Source organism: Lontra canadensis, unplaced genomic scaffold (genome assembly GCF_010015895.1).
Source record: "Lontra canadensis isolate GAN:19392208 unplaced genomic scaffold, GSC_riverotter_1.0 scaffold25, whole genome shotgun sequence".
NCBI lineage: Eukaryota > Metazoa > Chordata > Mammalia > Carnivora > Mustelidae > Lontra > Lontra canadensis.
The window spans coordinates 17,343,584-17,367,345 of record NW_022631019.1 but is presented as its reverse complement, the minus strand read 5'-3'; positions in this window follow the sequence as shown (position 1 = coordinate 17,367,345).

The window sequence follows — 23,762 nt, the reverse complement described above, 5'->3', positions numbered from 1 at the left end:
TATATTAGATTTATATAACTGGTTATATTAATATATGTCTTAATATATTATATGTTTCATAATAATATAAATTATATTTCACATTCAATATATTATATATTATATTTCACAATATATTATATATATATATATATATATTTCATATATCAAGGTCTCAGAGAACAGCAAGACTCCGCTCTGTTTCAAGTTGTGTTCATTAGCCTATTAATCACATGGGCTGGAGATTAGCTGGCAATGTCCACTTTCTCTTTGTGGTCTTGTTATGCCACTTCAACTCACATTCCCTGCATCGAAAATGTTGCTTTTTACCTCATGAAAGGCATTTTAGTGTGGTTTATGTATCATATTAAATAAAGAATATTTAGGGGAACCTGGGTGGCTCAGTGGGTTTAAGCCTCTGCCTTCTGCTCAGGTCATGATCCCAGGGTCCTTGGATCAAGCCCCGCATCGGGCTGTCTGCTCAGTGGGGAGCCTGCTTCCTCCTCTCTGACTGACTCTCTGCCTACTTGTGATCTCTGTCTGTCAAATAAATAAAAAAAAATCTTTAAACATAAATAAATAAATAAATAAATAAATAAATAAATAATATTTAGCACTTAGTACATTTTGTAGATGATCTATAAGTTCAGTTGCTTTTAAAATTCAGTGTGAGGAGATATGGCAGCAAACCTGGATTGTGAATATTTTACTAAGTCAGACTAAGTTATAATTCAGGACTATCTTCTAAGCAGCTATTCAAAGACAAAACTGTAGAGTTACCATATACATATGATTGGTAATGGTGCTTCTGCCAACTCATTAGAAGGATTGGAGGAAATATATCAGCACAAATTTGTAAATTATGTGATAAGGCTTAAGATAATTAAAAATAAAATCACATATCAAAATAAAAATTAACTCATACTGGATCAGAGACCTAAATGTAAAACTTAAAACTCTAAGACTTTTTTTTTAAGATTTATTTTTTTTTATTTGAGGTGGGGGAGGGGCAGAGGGAGAGACAGAGAGAGAGAGAGAGAGAGAGTCCCAAACAGACTCCATGCTGAATATGGAGCCCAATGCAGGGCTTGATCTCATTATCCTGAGATAATAACCTGAGCCAAAATCAAGAGTTGGATGCTTTAACAATCCACCCTGGTGTCCCAAAACTTATATAAGACTTCTTATACTTGATCTTAGCCAAAAGGCTGAGAAGTGATCCAAAACTATAAGATTTCTTAAAGAAAACTTTAGGTGGGCACCTGGATGGCTCAGTCGGTTAAACGTTTGCCTTCAGCTCAGGTCATAATCCTGGGGTCCTGGGATCATAGTCCTGTGTCAAGCTCCCTGCTCAGTGGGGAGTCTGCTTCTCCCTCTGCCCCTCCCCTTGCTTGTACATTCTCTCTCTCTCTCTCTCTCTCTAGCTTGCTCTCTTCCAAATAAATAAAATCTTAGAAAGAAAAGAAGAAAGGAAGGAAGGAAGGAAGGAAGGAAGGAAGGAAACATTAGGAAAAATCCTCTATTATCTTGGATCAGCGAAAGATTTCTTAGATACAAAACCCCCAAACCATAAAGTGAAAATTGATCAATTGGATTCAATTTATATTTAAGATTTTTGCTCTTCAAAAACCACCAAGAGAATGAAAAGACAAGCCACAAAATTAAATAAAATGTTTGTAAACAACAACCAAAAATTAACTTGTTAAAAATAATAAAATAGGGGTGCCTGGGTGGCTCAGTCAGTTAAGCGTCTGCCTTTGGCTCGGGTCATGATCCCAGGGTCCTGGGGTCGAGTCCCGCATTGGGCTCCCCACTCGGTGGGGAGTCATCTTCTCCCTCTGAGTCACTCCCCTCTCATGCTCTCTCTCACTCTCTCTCTCAAATAAATAAATAAAATTTAAAAAATAAAATAAAATAAATGAAATAGAATCAAAATAAATAAAAAGTTGTAAAATATAAAAAAATAAAATGCAAGCAACAAAATGTTTGCAAATCAGGCGTCTGATAAGAAACTTTTTGTCAAGAATTTATCAAAACTCAATTATAGGAAAATAGCCAACCAAATCTAGAAATGGGCAAAAGATTTGAACAGACACTTCACCAAATAAGGTGCACAGATAGATAGTGAACATGAAAAAATTGTTCCCCATAAAATTGTAAAAATTAAAAAGACCAGCTATATCATGTTGATGAGCACATGGAATAACTGGAATTCTTACTGGTAGGAAGGTAAAATAGTATAACCACTCTGGAAAACAGTTGGGCATTTCCTTAAAAAGCTGAACCCACACCAGCCATATGATCTAGCCATTCTACTCTTGGGTTTCTCCCCAAGAAAAATGAAAATCTACATCCACACTAAGATTTGGGCATAAATTGTCACACCAGTATTATTTGTCAGAGGCCCATATGTGAAACAACCCAAAAGTCCATTAACGGGTGAATGGATAAACTATTCAGGGAGGTCCAGCCATGCAATGGAACACTCCTTTGCCCTATGAATGAATGAGCTATGGATACATGCAACAACATGGGTGAATTGCAAAATAATTTGGCTGAGTGAAAGAAGTTAGACAAAAAAGAATACATACTGTGTAATTTCATTTTTTTTTTACAATTGTAGGAAGGATAATCTAATCTATGACAAGGAACGCAAAGCAGTAGCTGCCTGGGGGATTAGGGAGTGTGCAGGAAGGGTGGGGGAAGATTTCAAAGGAGTTTTCAGGGTAATGGATAGGTTCATTGTCTTGATTTTGGTTATGGTTTGAACAGTGCATCCATATGTTAAAACTTACAAAGCTTTACATTTTTTATTGGCCTATTTATGGGTTGATCTATTTTTGGTTGAGATATAATTGACTTATAATTGACTTAAAAGTCAGACTTTTCTGTTGTATTAGTTTCAGTTATACAATGTAATGATGGGATATTTGTAAGAAACTGTATGTTTTAAATGGGTATAATTTATGTTTCACCAATTTAGGGTGAGAATTTTCTTTCCTTTTCTTTTCTTTTCTTTTTTTTTTTTTTTTTTTTAGATTTATTTATTTGTTTTAGAGGCGGGGAGAGAGAGAGAGAGACAATGTGTACATGGGCAGAGGGAGAGGAGAAGGAATCCCCAAATCTCCAAGCAGACTCTCCACTGAGTGTGGAGCCCAGCGTGGGGCTGAATCCATGACCATGATCATGACCTGGCCACCCAGGTGCCCCAGGGTGAGAATTTTCTAATAAAGACTTTTCTGCTGCCCCCTCCCAAAATATAATTTATAGTACATCAGTTACACCTCAAAAGGTGTTTAAAAAAATCAAGGTGCAAACATAGAATAGTAGTGACAGAAAAGGCAGTCAAAATATGTTAGGACTGAAATATGCTACAGTTCATATAAATATGTTATAGCAAATATAATATGATACCAACTTTGTAAGCACACATGCATGTGCACACACACATGAATCTAGCAGAATCTTTTACAGTTAAAACTGCACAGGGGCACCTGGGTGGTTCAGTGGGTTAAAGCCTCTGCCTTCAGCTCAGGTCATGATCCCAGGGTCCTGGGATCAAGCCCCGCATCAGGCTCTCTGCTCAGCAGGGATCCTGCTTCCTCCTATCTCTCTACCTGCCTCTCCGCCTACTTGTGATCTCTGTCTGTCAAAAAATAAAATAAAATCTTCAAAAAAAAACAAAAACCAAAACTGCACATACACCCTTGTCCAAGCAGTCTTACTTTCAGAGATCCCTCCTACACAAGGAAAAATGAGTGTGCAAGGTGATACTACCACGTACAGAGGTGCAGGTTGTTCACTGCACAAGGACAGCAGGTTGAGGGGCATGTGGGGCTGGAATCCAATGTACACTCTACTTGCCAAGCCAAGTGAGTGCCTTGCTACAGGCCCAGGTCTGCCTGGAGAGGCACCTTTTGCTGATTCGCACAAAAAAGTTTTCTATGGTCTAGGTATAGCCAGGTTAAAGACATAAAAGGAGGACTATTACATCGGGATGGTTATCCACTGCCGCAAATCAGAAACAACCTGGATGTGTACTTACAGGGAATGGGTTGAAGAAAGTACCGCTCAACGATAAAATGAAAGAGTATGGAGTACTAACAGGATCCTCGACCTAGAGGATGTCAGAAAGAATATTAAGTGAAAGAAGCAAACTGTGGAAGGTTGTGTTCCCGACCGTCCCCAGACCCCTAGGCATGCACCTTGGAAGCTGCTCAACCATCCCCTTGATTTTCTGCTTATCTTTTCATTTTCCCTCATGTTTTTCTGAACATTTTCCCTGTTGATGGTTAGAAGCCAGCCAGACCTGGATAGCCATATTTAGTCTCTCTCTCTCTCTCTCTCTCTCTCTCTATATATATATATATATATAATATATATATTATATATATATATATTTTTTTTTACATAATTTCCATATGCAAGTGGGGCTCAAACCCACAATCCTGAGATCAAGAGTTGCTCGCTTACTGCCAGCCAGCCAGGAGCCCCTGCATTTAGTTTCAATGAACAGATAACATAAATCTCAGACATAGAAGCTATTTTGTATCTATAAAATAAGGGAATTTTTTTAAAACAAAAGGATCATATCCATGTAAATACATATACACATATGTACGCACATATGTTCCCCAGGGCTCAGAACAGGTTTACGTTCTGCGTGTTGGGAGGGGAAAAGGAAGCCTATTAACTTTTTTCTCCACACACTTCGACGTGTTACCACTGGCATGTGTTTTTTTTTCCTAACAAAACAAAATGGAGTGTATGGTAGTTCCTTGTATTACCCACACTACTTTTCTGTATGTTGGAAATCACATCAAAATTTTTTAAAAACTTAAGTATTTAGAAGCAAAACAAAATGAGGACAATGAAGTTTTTTTCAAAGAGTGAAATACTAAACCAGCAGAAACCCCCTTCTACACCACCAACTGCACTGAACCACCCCGCATAAAAATATTCAGGTGAAAAAGGGGAGCCTGGGTGAGAGTGGGGAGTGGGGGGTGCTGGGTGTGACTTTCCTCTGGGCTCTGGGATCAGAAGCCCTTCTTCACTTAATAATTCAGGAATGGGGTGGGGGGAGTTGGAGCCTGGGGCCCATGGCTCCTATGTAAGGGCTTCAGGGAGTCTGGGGACCCCCTCATATTTTAGGAAAATGTTTCCCGTGTGCATTTTTGTGTGTCTGCTTTTGTCTGCAACTCTTATAGGATTCTCAAGAGGGTCAGCCGTGTAAAAGAGGTTAAAATCCATGCCTTTGTTTTAGCTTTAAGTTCTGTTCGTCTGGAGAAATAATTTTAGGGAGCCCACCTCCACGCTGAAGACTCCACTAGGCGGGAGTGCCGTGATGATTTGTATTAATGTATTCATTATAAAATAATTCACGAGAAAACAGGAAAAACCTAGAAAGTCATCCTTTTTGAGAACAAAGTTTTTTACCTTCTTGTCTTCATTTCTACTAAGTGTTCTACAGTGAAGACACGTTGTTTTGGCAATAATAAAATGTTATTATGAATCATTTATTATTATAAATATAAATATGTATAGAAATAGGTGTACACACCAAGCCCCGGAGGGAACCACGCCCAAAATAGGAACAGTGTGTATGCCCTAGGGATGGGATCGAGCTTTACGCTTTCTTCTTTGGGTTTATCAGGAGTTCCTATTTTGAAGTTATTTTGAAGCAAGAAATCACTTCCCTCCCGGTGATCAGTTTTAAGACCTTTTCATTCTACCCCCACAACTGGCACCAACCCCCCACCCCCGGGCCCCCTTACAGCCCTGCTCGGCCCCAAGTGGCCCCACACTCATCAGCTTGTTTGGGTAAAGAGGGGAACTAGGACGGGGGCTTGCCCAGGCATGCCGGGCTGACTTCCTTTTGAGGCCCAGCCCCTGAGTCACTTGGGAAAACCTTAAACACACAATCTGGACACTTAACTCCCTCTCCCTCCCTGTGCTCCCCCCAGGGTTTAGAAAGGGTTGAAAGACCCAGCCATCCAGAGTTCGGCTAAGCCAGCCTCAGACTGGCTGAAGGGTGGAGGGGGCCTTCCCAGATTCATGGATTTTTCTGGCATCAGAGAAACTGGGTGAGGACTTGGGATTTGGGGCACCAGGGTGTCTGAGTTCCAATTCCAGCCTCACTATTTCCCCCAAGCTGGTGCCTTCACTCCTCAGGGGCCCCTTTGCCTCCTCTGCAAAGTGGCATCATGATGGTACCAATAAGGAGGTTGTGACAGAAAGACATATTAATAAGGAAGAGTATGCCCTACCCAAGTCCCTTGAAAAAGTCATCCAGGGGTGCCCGGGCGGCTCAGTCATTGAGCGTCTGCCTTTGGCTCAGGTCGTAATCCTGAAGTCCTGGGATTGAGCCCCGCATCGGGCTTCCTACTTGGTAGGAAGCCTGCTTCTCCCTCTCCCACTCCCCCTGCTTGTGTTCCCTCCCTCTCTGTCAAATAAACAAATAAAATCTTTAAAAAAAAAAAAAGGCAAGAGAAAGAAAAAGTCGTCCAACTCATATCATTTCACAGTAGGCCAAGCAAGCAAATTGTAACCTCTACATGCCACAGCCACAGGGTTTGGGCTTTGGTTGGTAAAGGAAAACACAAGACCCCTTTCTCAGGATTGCTCTTGTACCACGTGGGTGTGGAATTGCCTAAGGTCTTCAGTGAAAGGATTCATCCCGGGGTTCACAACTGTAAAATTTCAGCGAGGTACTTTATGTCCAGTGTCTAGGTTTGTGTCCAGCATGAAAAGCATACTCAGCACACAAATATTGATCTCTAAGAGCAACTTGACCTCCTGCATTCCCACTTCCAAACCCTTCTCCCGCTCCTCCCCATACCCCTGGGCCTGGAGCCACCTTGAGTCCCCCATTCACCACCACTGTCCCCGGCTTCCATGCAGGGGCAGGAACTACTGTTAATCCCATGTAAGTGCACCGGCTGATTCTCTCCCAGAAACAGAATGTAAACAGGGTAGGGGGCTTGTGGTAGAAATCTGAGAGCTCTGGAACTCCTAGTTGGAAGCAATGTCCCAGTAACGAGTCCAAAAGGGGAGTAGGGTCACTGGGTATGGCCCCTAATGTGCCAGTCCTCCAGCTGGGATGCTCTTCCTCCCCCTTGTTTGGCAACCCACAACTTCTCTCTAGCTTCTGCATCATCTCCTCCAGGAATCTGGCCTTGCCTACCCTCTCCCCTGTCTGAGTCAGGGGCTTCTGGGGCTCCCTTGCACCTGGCTAACCTCATCACAGCGCTTGGTATAATCGGTATAACCGCCTGTCTACTTGCCCAGCCCTCCCCTGCCTGCTGCACCTTCCCACCACATGGAGAGCAGGGAGGAAGGCAGGAAGTGGGTTTTACTGTCTGTATCTCGGGCATCTAGCATGGGGCTCAGAGTGGGCCCTCGTAATCTGGTACATTAGTAAACGCCTGACTTTTAGCACAACAATTTATAGGAGAAAAGTTATGAGTCTGGGCTGCAGATCCCAACTAACCAAGACCCAATTCCAATTCTAGTCTCCCTGGACCATAGATAAGTCATTTCCTCCTTGAGCTTTGCTGTGCACACAGATAAAGGGAGACAGTAACAATCTCCATGGCGCAGATTGTGGCCGGGGTTAAATGGAAAATGCACTGCAAGGAATTAGCTCAGAGCCTGTTGCACACAGTAGGTGCTCCATAAATGCCCTGTGCTCCTGTTTCCTCAGCTGCCATGGAGTGGCAGCTGGAACTCTCCACCCCTCCGGCCTGTGGGGACAATGAAGGGCTCACCCAGAGGGGGCCACAGGGAGCCAGGCCTCTTGAGTGGCTGGCTTCCTGACCTGGATTCAAGGCTCTTTCTGAGAGAAGAGGCAACACCCTGGCTTGCCCCTCCTGGGCCTCAGAGGTTGGGGCTCCCTTGCTCCTTAGAGAAAATTAGCCTATCTCGCCCTGTGAAACTCAGGTGGGTGACTCAGAGACCAGGCAGGCCACCTTGCTTGCTGCTGCCAGGGCTGGGCTCATGGGCAAGGCCAAGGTGTGGGCCATCCACGCATACCCAGGGCCACGGGACCCCAAAGCAGCGGGGGCGCCCCCTCCTCCCTCTCAGAACAGCCAGTGAAGCCCACCTCCCCCACCCCTTTCTCCTCTTTCCTTTTATTCCCACTTGTCTGGCCTGTTGTTTTCTCACGGAGGTGAAATGTGAGATCTGTCCTTAGAAATTGTCACGTTTGTCTAGGGGCTGACAGAATGAGCCTGGGAGTGAGGAGAAGGGGGGTGGGCTCAGGCCCAGGGAGTGAGGAGAAGCGGGGGGTGAGCTTAGGTACCACATTTGGCTTTTCACCAATTCCTCCCCTCCCCCCAATCCCCAGCTGCCCTCCCACGGGGGACAGTGGGGCCAGATGTGTTCACACCCAAAACACAACAGTTGTTTCTGGAAATAGTCTGGGAGGATCTTCCGACAGCAGCCATTCTCCACAGGTGCATTCCCTGGGGTCCCAGAGACACCTTGGGGGGGGTTCACAGGTCAAAACAGTTTTCCTAATACTATTGAGACATTCTTTGTCTTTTTCATTCTCGTTCTCTGACAAAACTCACGCTCTGGATTTTTCCAGATGGTCCATGACATGTGGTATTGCAACAGGTTGAATGCAGTCGTGGTCACAAGAAGACAGGCACTGAAGAGGTCTGCAAAAATCTGAAAACAGCATCACTCTTCTGGCTATGTTTTTTTTTCTTATTTGGAAAACATTATTTCTGTTGTTTTTTTTTCATTTTTGTTTATTTTTAAAAAAGATTTTATTTATTCATTTGAGAGAGAGAGAGAGAGAGCACAAGCATGGGGAGAGGCAGAGGGAGAGGGAGAAGCAGACTCTCCGCTGAGCAGGGAGCTGATGTGTGGCTCAATCCCAGGACCTGGAGATCATGACCTGAGCTGAAGGCAGATGCTTAACCCACTGAGCCACCCAGGTGCACCCGGCACGGAGTATTTTATCGACCTCGACTTTGCCAAAACTTCCTTACATGTTCCCATGCAAACTTTTCTCCATTTTCCCCACACTTGGAGTCAGACTTGCTTTGTAGTCTCGCAGGCTTGCCCGACTCCCTACCTATTTTCTCTCACTCAGGCAGCATCCCTAGTAAGATCCTTGCATGTTTAATTCTGCCCCTGCTTCTGCTCCCCGAGGACCCAGACTATCTTGGTGAGACTGTTAGAAAGTGAAAAACTATATTTCCCAGACTCCCTTGCACCTAGCGTTCTGGCTTGGAGTTATTCTGCCAATTAGATGCCCTAGTGAAGATGTTTGTAGGTGGAGGAGAGGCAGAAACCGCCCCCCCACACACACACACAACCTTTTCCTTTTTAGTTGTTCTGCTGCCCAGCAAAGGCAGGGAAACAGGACATTTTTCTGCAGCAGATTCTGGTGCCCTTTAAACACAGGTGCCAAGAGGAAGTTGCGATGGTGGCTTCTGGATGTGCCTTCCTGAGCTGTGATTAGCAGTTAGGGGTGTGTCTTGAGCCTAACCTCAGAGTTGTAGTACCTCTTCAGTGGCGCCTGGACATGGTTCCCAGAGACCCAGCCTAGAGCTGGTTCTCTTCCAGTGATTCTGTAAGCTTCTAATTCTCCATGTTGAATCTCTCTTGTTTAACGTGCCTTGAACAGCTATTTCCTGCACTAACATGGACATAATTACTATTCCCTTTTATAGGGGACAACACTGAGCCCAGGTCGTTACAAGACCTAGCACAGGGACAGAGGCAGCAGGGGACAGTCAGCTTCTAGCTGTGCCCTTCATGCTGCCTACCCCCCGCCCCCGCTGTCGCCAGCACCCCACACCCTGCTCAGTATTCCTTCCACTGGCAATGTCCGCAATCACTGGAGTGAAGGAAAACATTATTTCCCACTCCATAAATGTATTCTACTTTGTGTTTTCAATATGATTATTATTATTTTTTTTTTACCCCCTTCATTCCATAAAAGTTTTCAGGTGCTTTTTACTTCTAGGAAAAAATCTTCCAAAGACAAACCCAATCCAATGTTGTGATGTGTTTAAGAATTGCCTTAAAATATAGGGGGCAGGGAGGAATGCAAAACTCAGCAAAAAACATATGTTTTTAAAGCTAAAAAGATATGTGGCCTTTTTCTTATTCTAAAAGCAATATATCTTCATTGTATTAACAAGCAAACACACACACCTACAACAAAAAAAGTAAAGACAAATTATTTAAAATTCTACTCTCCAGAGAAAACCACCATTAACATCATGTGGCATGGCCTCTGTACTGAGAGGAAAATTCAGATTCATTACCATGCCCTGCACATCCTACATGGCCTGGGCCTGTCACTTCTTGGTACTACTCTCCTCCCCCTCTCCCCTCATGCTGCTTCTGCTCCTAGAAATTCTTCATAATAAGCACTTAAGCCCCCACCTCAGGGCCTTTGCACTTGCTGTTTGCTCAGCCTGGAATGCTCTTCCTTGATCACCTGTGCCTGGCAGCCTCATTTCCTTCAATGCTGGACTCAATATTCACCTTCTCATCTCCAATGGCCATCCTATTTAAAATTTTACTTCCCTCTTCCCCCATTCTTCCCCACTTTATTTTTCCTCCTTAACACTTATCACTGTCTAACATGTCCTCTCCTTTTCTTTCTTGCACCTTGTTGTCTCTCAACAGTGTCACCTACATGAAGGCCAGGATTTCTGTCTGTTCTGATACGGTACCAGTCATACAGATGTGCTCAATAAATATTTATTGAATGAATTAATTCACACCCAGAAAAGTTCATGCTTTCCACTGTTTTGAAAATTTATCATTTCACAGTTTGTAATAAAAGATCTGACTCTAGGGGCGCCTGGGTGGCTCAGTTGGTTCATTCTTCCCAGATCCCTCCAACTCAAGACCTGATCCAGCCCCTAGCCTTGGGAAGCAGTGTTTTATAAGGAACCTGTCAAGTGTTTTATAAGGAATCTGTCATCTGTTTATAAGCAATCTGTCATTAGAAGGAAAAATACAAGTGTTTTATAAGGAATCTGGTCATCCAAAGCCACCGCCTCCAAAGTGAGCAGCAGCGTGGGGCAGTTCCAAGCCTTGTCCTTTGAGATCTGCCTTCTCTTTGGGGGTCTCCCACTGATCCCTGCTGTCCTGGGGAGAGGAGCACAGTGCTCCCTTCAGTAGTCTGCTTCAAGTTTGGCCTTGAAGTTTTGACCTTCATTCCCCAGAGCACAACTGAGACTTTTTAAACAAGACACTACTAAGGCCAGGGAAGATATGAGGAAAAGAAGCACAGACGGTCACACAGTTAAGTTTTTGGTGTCACATGCCACACACCCTCAGCACTCAATCCAGTGAACTCAGCAAATGCCCAGCTCCTTGTCTACCTCTGTGTGCAAGAGCTGCCTTCTCTACCTGCCTCCTCCAAGAAAACCCCCCAGCTAGAACGCCCAGACTCCTGCACATCCCCACCAAAGGGAACGAGGCCCAGAGGGACACAGGTGCTCCATCCTTTCGTCAGAGGCCTGCCTTCTAGAGCCTGTCTTCCTGATCCAGGACATGCCTGAGAGAATCAGCTCCCTCTAGGCCTAAGATAGGGACAGAAATGGCTCAGTACAACCCTATCCCATGTGCCCACTATCCAGCACAATGCTCTTCCCCACTAAGCCCAGATATGACCTCAGAATCCTTCTCAACACAGTGCCCCACAAAATTCACTGGGTTTGTTGGGCTCCATCCAGCCTAACTACCATCCTTGACTTGTGCCCTCGACAAGGCAACCAGCTCAGGTAATAACCCTATCAACCCAGACTGGGGGAAAGTAGGGGCAGTGTTACTTCTTCCTAGGAAATGACTCTTTGAAGAAACCAGGAGCCTATCAAAAATGGAGTCCAAGGTCCCAGATAGGGACCCTTGCTTGCTACCTCCACCTTGTAGAGAGGACACTGGGAAGAAACCCTCAAGGAAAGGCAGAAGGGGAAAGAGTCAGGAAGGTCAAGGGTGCAGTTCAGGGGAATTTATCCCCAAGAACAAAGGTCATCCTCAAAGGGCCCTCACTAGAGGCTTCAGAACAGCAAGTTGTGACCTTTATTCCAGAACATAATCCCATTTGAGACTCACAACAGTCTCTGTGGGGCATCATCTTAGGAGCTCAGAGCTCATGGACTTGGGCACAAATCCCGGCTCAGCACTCCCAAGTTGTGTGACTTTGGACAACCCTCACTGTCTGCCACCCTCAGTTTTTCTAGACTTCTAACAGAGGTTCTCAGCTGAGGGTGGCTCAGGCCTGTGCATTGGGCATTGTCTGGAGACACTTGTGTTCATCACAACTCAGATGTGGGGGTGTTCCCAGCGTCCAACCATTAGGTACCAGGGAGACGGTTCACCTCCTACAGCACACAAGAGTGATCTGTCCCCAAATGTCAACAGTGACAAGGCTGAGAAGTGTCCAGAAGGGGATAATAACACCCATCTCATGGGCTGGTTGTGGGGATCAAGAGAAGAAGTGCACAGAAACTCCTGGCTTACATGAAGTCCTCCAAAAGTAACATTGTCAGCTCATAAAACCCGCCACGCAGCGGAAGTGGAGCCTCAAGATTCCAATCACACAAAACGCAAGAGTGTGTGTTGCAAAGTTAGAGCAGCCCGCGGGGCTAGCGGGTCTTAACTTCTGGGGCACCAGGAGCCCATTGCCCATGCTGGTTCACTAGAATTCACATTACCATGGGGTTGTACTGAATTTTGTTATTCTACTTCATGGATGTGAAGCCCAATTTCCCATTGGAATCATTCTTGCCAGCGCACTTCTCCATCTTTGGGAGCTTCTTCATCTCCAGTCTGGGGTGGGCTTGAAACCACCATGGGATGCCTGTTGGATTTGTTTGTAAACCAAGAGTAACTAGGTTAAAAATGAGGATCAGAGGGTACTTCCGGGAGAAAAGTCATAGGTATTGGTGTATGAACTTTATATTGCCTATTCCGTGTGTCCAGAGGCCTTTTTATTTTTACTTACTTCCTGGTTCACAGATAAGACTGCCTGATATGGGGTCTGGAGAGCAGAAGGATTACCATCACCTAAATAAATTCTGTCTGCTTTGGAATGTATTATATCATTTTTGTATTGTCCCCAGAAATGACTACCTGAGGTTGGACTTGGAAGAATTTTTTCAGCAAATACATATTAGGTGCCTACTGTATGCCAAGCACAGGAAGGACTGAGAGCCGGCCAGCATGGGATCCAGACCTGAGTACGCCCCTCCGGGTCACGAAGAGTTATCCAACATTTCATTAATTCATCAAGAAATATTTAATAAGCCCCAGTGCATGCCAAGCATTGTTGTAGAAAGTCACTAACATTAAATCCTTTTATCTTCAAAATTACCATGCAAGGGAGGTTTAATACTCCTCACTGGACAAACGAAAAAACTAAGTCCCTTGATCAAGATCACACGTCCAGGAAGGGGTGGAGTGGGGCCTGAGCTCAAAGCCTCCGCTCCGCCCCCCCTCCCCACCCAAGGCTTCCGACTCCCCCAAGAAAGTGTGGCTCAGCTCTAAGAATCTTGCATGGAGTGCTTGGCTTTGCTGGGCTCGCGGAGCTCTGAAACGGGTATTTGGTTAAGCCCTTTACAAACGCGCCTTGTTCCACCCTTGAGAGATACCTAAGTGCCAGCCTCCCATGACAGAGGGGAAACCCAGCAGATCTGGGGCCCTGGGGATGCTGGCCCCGTGCCAGCTGTCTCCAGCCCCAGAGCCAAGGGCTGAGGGTTGGCAAAAAAAAAAAAAACAGAAGGCAGGGTGAGGAGTCAGCCATCGATCAGGACGGAGGGGAGGTTTGAACACCTCTGCCGGGGGAGAGTTTTGTGTTCTTGCCTTGTTGAGTGGGAAAAGGGTGGACTTTGGAGCCACAGAACCTACCCTACCCGTGAGCTGAGTAACTTTGGGCAAGTTTTGTAATCGCTCTGTTCCTTAGTCTCTTCATCTATAGAATGGGGAGGCTAAGCCCTACCTGTGAGGACTAAATCAGATCATGTCTTACTGTATTTGGCACAATTCGCTGGGACTGTGGCAAAGGCAGCCCCAGGTAAAGCCCCGTCTCCCCTCCGATACTGACGGCAGACCTCGCTCACAGATCCCAGAACCTTTCCACCCATCATAGCTTCAGACTCTTGCCCGGGCAGTTGCCTTCCACGGAGCTGACATGTGTCCTGATAACCGATTACAAAGCTGGTGATTTAAAACAAACATTTCATTGCATCTCCTGCTCCTGTGGGCTGGGCATCCGGGCAGGGGTCAGCAGGCTAACGATGTCATTCTAGATGCCTGTCTCACATTGCTCAGCTTGGCTGGGCTCCTTTGAAGCTTCACCCGCATTCCAGGCAGTTCTGTGGGGGTGGCAGTGAGGCTGGGCTCAGCTGGGCGGCGCTCCTCCTCCTCAGGGTCCCACGGTCTCGGAGCCTCCATGCTGGATTTTCCAGCCAATGTCGTAAGAGCTGCCCCCACCCCCTGTGGCAGCTCCAGGCGCCCCGTGACAGCACATAGAAGTGACAGGCTCTCAAGGCCCGATCCAGGACCTGAAAGGGCATGACTTCTGCTCTAGTCTGTTGGTCAGAGCTGTCATGGGTCTACCCAGGTTCAAGGGGTCTTAAGCCCTGCCTCTCCGTAGTGTCGCAGAATTTGCTGCCATCTCTAATCGGCTGTAGCGGGGGATGTGACATTTGTCTGCAAGCTTCTGAAACGATCAGCAAATCACACGGCCCTTCTGAGCCCTCCTTAGGCAAACAAGGTCCCTCTCTGTACTTAATGCAGAACCTTCTTTGTGCCAAGCTCTATGCAGAACAGAAATAAGTGGGCTCGGGTCACTGCTTTCTTGGAGCTCACTGTGGAGCTGGGAAAATCAGGGCCAAGGGACTCAGTCAGGAAGAGAGATACAGATGCTTCGGATGCCCAGAGGAGGGAAAGAGGGCTTCCATCTGGGGAAAGGAATGGGGCTGGATGACATTTGAACTGTGTTTTAAAGATGGACGACCCCTTACGGCTAGATTTCCGTATTCACCGAGCATTTGCTGGAGGCCAGTCTGTGGCCGTGAGGACGCGCAGCAGGCAGGACCAGGCCCCTCTCCCAAGGAGCTGACCATTCTGGTTGGGGAAGGCAATGAATAAGGCAAGATTGTAAACAAATAAAGAGCAGAGTTTCGATCATGATAAAGGCCACGGAAGGATAAAGTGGGATAAAGGGGCTGAGAATAACAGGGGTTGGGGAGGATGTTGTAGGGGGGAGTCGGGCAGGGCCCACCCACCCACCCACAAGGACCCCATGGGAGCAGGAATGTGACTAGAGTAGAGACACCCGCCAGGTGAGCGCTGAGGCTGGAGGCCAGTGGCAAGGTGTTCACAACTTTGAGGAAGAGGCCAGTGCGGATGGGGCCCGCTGGGTAAGGTTGGGGAGGGGAAGGCCCGGGCAGTGACTGACCGACTGGAGTTTGACTGAGTCCATTGTAAGGAGGCCCCTCGAGCTGCCGTGTGGACCGCGGATTCTAGACCAGGGGGGCAGAATGGGGAGACCAGGGAAGGAGGAGGCTGCTATAGTGTCCACAGGGGAATTTGGGGCACAGAGTGGAAGTGGGGAGAAGGGCTTCTTTGTGGTGGTTTGGGAGGTACTGAAAGCATTTGCCGATGGATAGTGTGGGCTGTCAAAATCAAAGACGACTCCAGAGTTTGGGGTCTGCTTGAAGTGGGGGTAAAGACAGGGGTGCTGTTCCCTGAAAAGAGGAGCCTGGGAGGAGAAATGTAGCCCACGTCAAATGGCATTGCTGTCACTGGAATTTTAGCTTCGATGTATCAGACACCTGTTACTGGGATGGTTTTATTTTATTTTATTTTATTTTATTTATTTTATTTTTAAGATTTTATTTACTTATTTGACAGACAGAGATCACAAGTAGGCAGAGAGGCAGGCAGAGGGGAGAGGGGAGCAGGCTCCCCGCTGAGCAAAGAGCCCGATGTGGGGCTCGATTCCAGGACCCTGAGATCATGACCTGAGCCAAAGGCAGAGGCTTTAACCCACTGAGTCACCCAGGCACCCCAACTGGGATGGTTTTAAAATGTCATCTTCAAGACAGGCTTTCTTGTGTCCATCGTGCAGCTGAGCACATCGAGGCCCATGAAGCTCTGGCCCGGCCCCACAGTGAGCAGGAGCAGAGCCAGGGTGGAAAGCCAAGTCCCCAGCCAACCCCAGATTCTTTGCTTATAATATACACCACTGGTTCCCAACTCTGCAACACCCTGGGGGACATTTAGCGACATCTGGAGGTGTTTTTGGCTGTCACAGCTGGGGAGACGCCACTGGCTTCTAGTGAGTAGAAGCCAGGGGTGCTTATAAACAGCCTGCAATGTGCAGGACTATCTCTACCACAAATCTCGATCCCCCCGTCGGGTGTGCTGAGGCTCAGAAACTCAGACAGAAACCATCCGAGAGAGGCGAGGAGCAGTGTGAACAGGGACAGAGGAGAGGGATGTGACTCTGGTACGGGACTAGAGTGAACAAAGGCCCTGGGGCCAGAATGCCCAAGAAGGTGGGGAAAGGCCTTGGGATTGTGCAGGACCTGTGTGGTGAGAGGTGGGTGGCGCCAGGCAGGCAGGCCGGGTACAGAAGCCAGAAGCCCTTGCCGCAGGCACCAGCACGGCCTGTGGTGGTGAGTCTGTGGGTCTGAGCCTGAAGAGAGGCATGATGGGAAAGCACGCTTTCCCTTCCCATATCTCCTCAGGAAAACAGCTCATAAACATCTTCACGCCGAGGTCCTCACATGACCGAAGACCACATGGTGAAGCCTTCCCGCACTAGCTGTGTTCCAGTGATGGCAGCGTGCTAAGCCACAGAAGTGAGGCTCTCATTCCGTGGGGCCATCCTGGTGGCATTCCCAGAGGCAGCAGGAAGCCTGCCAGGGAGTGAATCACAGCCTGGCCCGTGGAGGTGAGGGGCCTGTGCTGAATGTGGGGAGCTGGGGGATGGAAGCGCCCTGATTTCCCCCCAGTCCGCAGCCACAGAGCACGCAGACCCCTGTGCCAGGTGCCGGTAAGGGCCGCACCGCAGCCCCTCCACGAGCCTGACAAGGTTTCAAGGATGGTTCTGCTACAGAGAAAGCCGAGGCACCCAGGGGTGAAGTGACAAGTCCTGGCGCTGGCACCTGAAGGCCAGCGGTGCCCCTCCGGGACCTGTGTTCTTTATCTTGACCAAGCCCAGGAAGATCAACCTACTCAGAATCACTTATTGAGCACTGACTATGTCCAAACACCCTTCTAACCCTTACACGTATGAGTAACTCATTACTCTTACCATCCTAAGAGACTGAGGCACAGAGAGGGAAGTAACTTGCCTGAGGTCACACAGCTGCCAAGCTAGGACTCCTATCCTGGCAGTTCCACTCCAGAGCCCACACTCCTTCCCACCATTCCACTGGAAGCCCAGGGCTCGGTGGGAGGGAGGAGGATGGCCCAAGCCAGCTGTGCCTGGCTGTGCAGCCCTGGGGCCATTTCTGAGGTCTCCCACTCCTGCAATGGGAGATTAACACTCTGGGAACTGCAGACACCAGGGATGGGGTGGGCGGGTGGGGAGGGACCAAGGAAGAAAATACAGGACACATTCTTGGCTTGTGGCCAGCTAAGAAAGTTAAAGGCAAGGCCAAGAAAATCTCCTTTGGGGGCCTGGTGCTATTTTGCAAGGTGTTGCCATTCTCCTCGGCTATATTTGCTTTGCCAAACTGGAACGCTTTTCTGAAATACAGCGGCCTGGTAGGCCTGGGGCTGTTTGCTGAGGAAACGAGGGAACGGGGCCAGGGTGGGTGGAGAAAGTGGAGGGCAGGGCTCGGTATCACCTCAGAGGCCCGCCTCTGCAGCCTGCTCCTAGAGGGGAGCCACCGAGGCAGCAAGAAAGAGCGGGACAGAGAGACAGATGGCGGGAAGAGCATGGGAGGCAGGAGGCAGGTTGCATTTCTATACTGATGACCCCCATCCCAGGCTTCCTAAATCCATTTGTCCACTCCATTGGGCCATTGGGATGTCTTGTTGACATCTCAAACTTAACATGTCCCCATACTTAACTCTGATCATCTCCCCCCCATCCCGCTCACCCCCAGGCTCCCCAGCACATTAAAAGTTGCTCAAATCCAGGGCACCTGGGTGGCTCAGTGGATTAAGTGTCAGACTCTTGATTTTGGCTCAGGTCATGATCTCAGGGTTGTGAGATGGAGCCTGCTTGAGATTCTCTCTCTCCCTCTCCCTCTGCTCCTCCCCCTACCTCATGTACACTGGCACTCCCCCTCTCCCCCAACCAATAAATAAATAAATAAATAAATAAATAAATAAATAAATGTTGCCCAGATCCCAAACCCAGGAGTCATCCTGGCTTCCTCTATATCCCTCACACCCCATCAGCACCTCCTGTGGGTCTGCTGTCGAGATTTACCCAACCTGATCACTTCTCACCACCCTGCAGCCTGGTCAGCATGACCAGCCGCTTCTCACCAGCCGCCCTGCCCACCCTGCCACAGTCCATCTGCACGTGGTGGACAGAGCAGTATTTTACGAACGTGCATCAGCTTACAGGACTCTTCCGCTCAGAACTTCCAGGTGGCTTCCCATCACATTAGGACTAAAAGTCACTTCTCTCACCGTGACCTCAAGATCTCCTGTGACTGGTCGCTGCTCCCCTCTCCTTCTGCACTAGTCCCCACCATCCCCCTTGCTCATCGTGCACAAGGCACTTAGGCCAGCTGTCTGGGCCTTCTGTGTTAACTGTCTCCTCTTTCTGGAATGTTCTACCCCTGAGAACGTCCTGTGAGTCCCTCCTTCCCATCAACCAGGTCTCAGTTCAAATGTCATCTCCTCAGAGAGACCCTCTATGACCACCATGGACAATCACTCTCTATCCCTTTCCCTTATTTTTTCTTTGTAAGACATACCATATTCTGAAATTGTCAGATTTATTTATTATCTTTCTCCGGTAGAATGTTGGCAACTGGAGATCGGGGACTGAGTCTTTTTCCCCCCCGCTCTGTGCTCAGCACTGAGAACAGTGGCCAACACACGGCCGGTGCTTGGATCCTTTTGTTCCTCAGGGATGAGTCAGCTTTGCAGGGGACCACTCTGGACTCCTGTTCTCTCCTCTGTACCCAAGGACCTGGCCCTCCCCTGCAAGGCCCTGTCTACCTTTAACCTTGCCTGTGACACTTATTTCCAGAACCCTAGAAGGTCAGATGGAAGATTTAGCAGTAGATACAAAACAACAAATGATAGAAAAGTAGTTTTCAGCAGATGGTAAAGGAAGGGTTGGGGTCCCAGGAGAAAGCAGTCAGGTGCAAAAAGTGTCAGTGGGAGAGCTGGGTTTGAGTTGTACACCCTTGTTGTTTCCTTACTCAACAATCTTAGACAAAGCAACTTGCTCCTCAAAGTCTCAGTTTCCTCCACTTTAAAAAGATTATGATACCCCATGCCCTGCTTACTTTGCAAGATCACAAGGAGGGTCAAACAAGGATGTATTATATGGGTCAACATTTTATGAACAAGTATGTGTTAAATAAACAAAAACTCAACAAAACTCTACTGAGTGACCAGACATTGTGCTGGGGTTTGGGGTGGGAGCATGGGAGCGGCCCTTGCCCCCAAGGAGAAGGATAATCACATAAATGTGCACTCACCAGTATCGAGGAGTGCACTGGTCGGGGCGGGGGGCATCCTCTGAGAGCCTAGTCTGAAGGTGGGTCAGGGTGGGTTTCCCTGAGGAAGTGCCACTTGGGTTGAGAAAGAATAAGCAGGAGTTAAATAGGTGGAGGTGTGGAATGAGGGCTGGAAAGGGCATTCCAGGTAGAGGAAACAGCTCATGCAAAGGTCCTGAGGTGAGAAAGAACACAGAGAATGCAGGGAACCCAAAGAGAACTGATGTGGCTGCAGAGATTGAGGGGAGAACATGCACAGAAGGAGCAGGCAAGGTAGGCAGAGGCCAGATCCTGCGGGGCCCTACAGGGCATGGGAAGGATCCTGTCTCTATCCTAAGGGCAGTGTGACCTTACAGGGATTTTTCAGGGGAGAGGTGGGGGGATAATGACAGAAGGAGATTTGTATTTTAAAAAGGCACTCTGGCTATGATAAGAAGAAAAATTGGGGTGTCGCAGGGTGAAAGTGGGAAGACAACTGAGAGTCTAGTGCACACATCCTAGCAAAAGCGGATGGAGCTAAGACAGGAGTAAGAACTTGCACATACTGTGTTCAGAAGTCAGGGCAGACATCGGTCTGGTTGAGGGAGAGACTATTGGTGGAGGGACAGAGAAAGGAACTGGGCAGTGCCAGACAGGGAGGGCAGGGCTGAGAAGCAGGCTGAGGGACCCTGGCAATCACATCCTCCAGCATCTACATCTAACTAAGGTCAAAGAGGGAAAGTGACTTATCCAGGGAGTCTTGCAAGCACAGAGAGGTCTCGGCCACCCATGTTGCCCCTCATTCACTGCCCAAGCACTCAACCCTCTGCCCCAGCAGATGGATCACACCTCAAGCCCACCGAGATGGGCAGGTGCAGCTTCTCATCCTAGCCCCACAGAAGAAACCCTGGGACTCCCCAGGGCTTCCATCCCAGGGTCTGAACGAACCCTCCAGAGAACTCAACCAACTCCCTCTTACCATAGTGGTGAATGCACCTCTTTGTAGGGTGGGCGCAGAAACCAGCCTCCAGACTGCAAGGGCCCTGGACCGTTGAAAGGCAGGTGTTCACACCCAGGATTCAGTCACCTTCTTTCTCTGGTCAGTAATTAACCAGGCTCCATCTGGGCAACAACAAGCATGCTGGGTCCATTAGCCAGGAGCATGCTCTGCGCACCCCTCCTCTGGGAATCACCCCAACCGATCACTCTGGCCAGTGGGTGGCAACGCTGGGCAGCCCGGCCCCCATTTCCGGGAGACCAGCTCACAGGCCCTGCTGTTCTGGACAGGAGACGCAGGCCTCCCTGGACTGACTGGTGGGCAGTGGGCAGCCAGCCCATTCACCAGCAGCCAAGGCCATTTTTACTGAGAAGGTACTGGTCAAAGCCACACGTGCCACAGAGGCAGCTCCTGGCTAGCGAAGGCCTCGGCAAGAGTCACCCATGGGGAGCAGTGTCTATTTTTGTCATCTGGCATTATGTTTCCAATTTACTATTCTGGTCACGTCTTTTCCAGAGACCTTCCCACAGCAAGCCCAGCCGTTTACCAACAGTTTTTCTTAACAAAATAATAAAACAAATAATATTTCTTATAAACAACATAAATAATGTTAGTCTTAATTTAAATTTACTTTAAATTTGATTATGATTTACTGTTTTATACGGCTTCTGAGTCTTTTAAAGAGCTCTCTTAATTCACCATAATAACTCGGCTCTGGTGGAGATCAAACCAACAGACCAGCAGCTCTTTGTACGCGCCTGGCCAGCCTGAGACAGATGCAGGTTCTTACTGAGCAATCCCCACGGGATCAGGAAATTGCTGTGTCCTCACTGGGTAACGCTGACGATCTGGATACTAGGTAATTACAGAGTTCTGACTGGTTGCTAAGTAGAGCTCTGGGCTTGGCTGACTTTAATTGGATGTCCTGTCCAGGAAGAGGGCGTTGCTAAATTCTGATTGGCTGAATGTACTTTCTCCGGGATTTCCCAGTACGAGTCCTGAGACACCTGCGCAGGAAGGCGGGTGGCAGAAACGCATCCATCGGCAACCGGAAGATGCTCCGGGTTATATTTCTCATGATGTGTTCCAGTTTCACTGTTCTAATTAATGTCTGACAATGTCCAGAAAAAAAGCTGGATTTTGTGCACAGAAAGTCCCAAACCTGTATTGTCTTCCTCAAAAGAAGGCTGAAGTAACCCATGGTCTTTTTGATAATAAACAACAGCACTACCCTTATTGCTGAGGGCTCCCATTTGGGGGGGGCGGCATACCAGAGGCCAGGACTGCACCTGACACGTGTTTTCTCATTTGAGCCTCATAACAACCCAGTGAGATGAACTGTATGGTTATCCCCATTTCACAGATAAAGAAACTGAGATTTAGAGAAAGCAAATGGCTTGCCCAAAGACATGCTGCAAGTTAGTGTTTGAGTTGGGATTCACACTCAGAACTGCCTGATTTCAAAGTCAATATTTGGACCTTTACCAGAGGCTGTTCCTCAGTTTGCAAATAAAACTAAAACGTGATCCTGGGCGGTGGCCAGCACTCTGGTTCCTTCCAACAGACGGGAAGGGTGTTTACTGTGGTCCAGTCAGGGCCTACGCTCAGTGTAGGAGAATCCACAAAGTCATCAAAAATAGCGAGAGGCTCCCAATCTGACTGGTAAGCAGCTGTTATCCCCAATCCCCCCCCCCCAAAGCCTCTAACCACCCCCCCTCAACACCGGAGAGATCCTGTCTCCTACCCTCCAGTCTTCCAGGTCGGACTTCCCACAGTTCAGCGAGCAAAGGACTCAAGCCCAGCTCACCAGGGGATCTCACTACATCTAGACGGACACACATCCAAGATACCGCAGGTCCTGTTCCAAACACCACAATAAAGCCAGTCCAGTGAATGTGGGGGTTTCCCAAGTGCACGTAGAAGTTCTGTTTATACTATCCTGTAGTCCATTAAGGGTTGCAACAGCCTTCTATCTATAACAACAATGTGCATATCTTTAAAAAATATCTTACTGCTAAACACTGTTACCCATCATCTGATCTTCAGCGAGTTATAATGACTAATCGCAGTTCCCCCTAACACACATAATAATAATGAAAAAGCTTGAAATATTTTTAGAATTACCAAAATGTGACACAGGGACACACAGTGAGCAAAAGCTGTCAGGAAAATAGCAATGATAAATAGACTTGCTCGATGAGGGGTGCCACAAACCTTCAATTTGAAAATAAAGAAATAACTAAATGAATAAATAAAAATTTTTAAATGCAATATCTACAAATTACAATAAAGCAAGGCATGCCTGCATATTGGCCAGTCTCTGTGTCATGTGGGTTGATATTTTGAACATCACTCCAGGTAATGTAAGACCCATGGTTTGGGAGATTCTCATGCATTAACCCACCCAAGGACCTAGATATCCTTCCTTATAGAATCATCACACCGTTTTGAGAATTTGCTGAGATCTAGGACAGAAAGGCTTAGCACATAAAGTTAGCCCTCAGCCTATGGAAGTATGTTGTGTTGTTGTTATAAGTTATTGCTAAGCGGGGTCTGTCCTTTCTAGAATATTCTGTATCCCAGCATTTCCAAAGGGTACTCAGTAGCAGTCTAGGCCCATGAGATGCTCCACCGTAAAAGAAAGTTGTGAGGTCACGTAAATTTGGGAAACCGTGGGAAACTGGTACCACATAATCCCACAGACCCCAATGTATTTGACCACAAGACTCCCTTGTTCCAGTGGGAGGGTCAGGTGGGTGGGCTAACATTAATAGGCATCCACTAGAATTCCCTTTGGGAACATCTACTGTTCCTGGCAAAAAACAAGATAGGAATATCAAGTAATGTGTGTGTGTGTGTGTGTGTGTGTGTGCGCGCGCGCGCGTGTGTTTCATCTGCAAACTCGTGAAGACGCTCATTTTCAAAGAGGCACCAGACATCTGAGCATGAGATGGAAGACAGGCGGGGCCTCCTGCAATGTGGGTACTCCTTTCTGTTATGTGGAGGCTCACGACTGGACTGTGAGTTTACACCAAGGTGGGTCTCAGTCTCACTGCCTTCCCTCCCAGCAATGCAGGATAGAATCAATCCGGGAAGGCTTCTTGGAGGAAGGGGGTGGTGAGCCAGCTCTT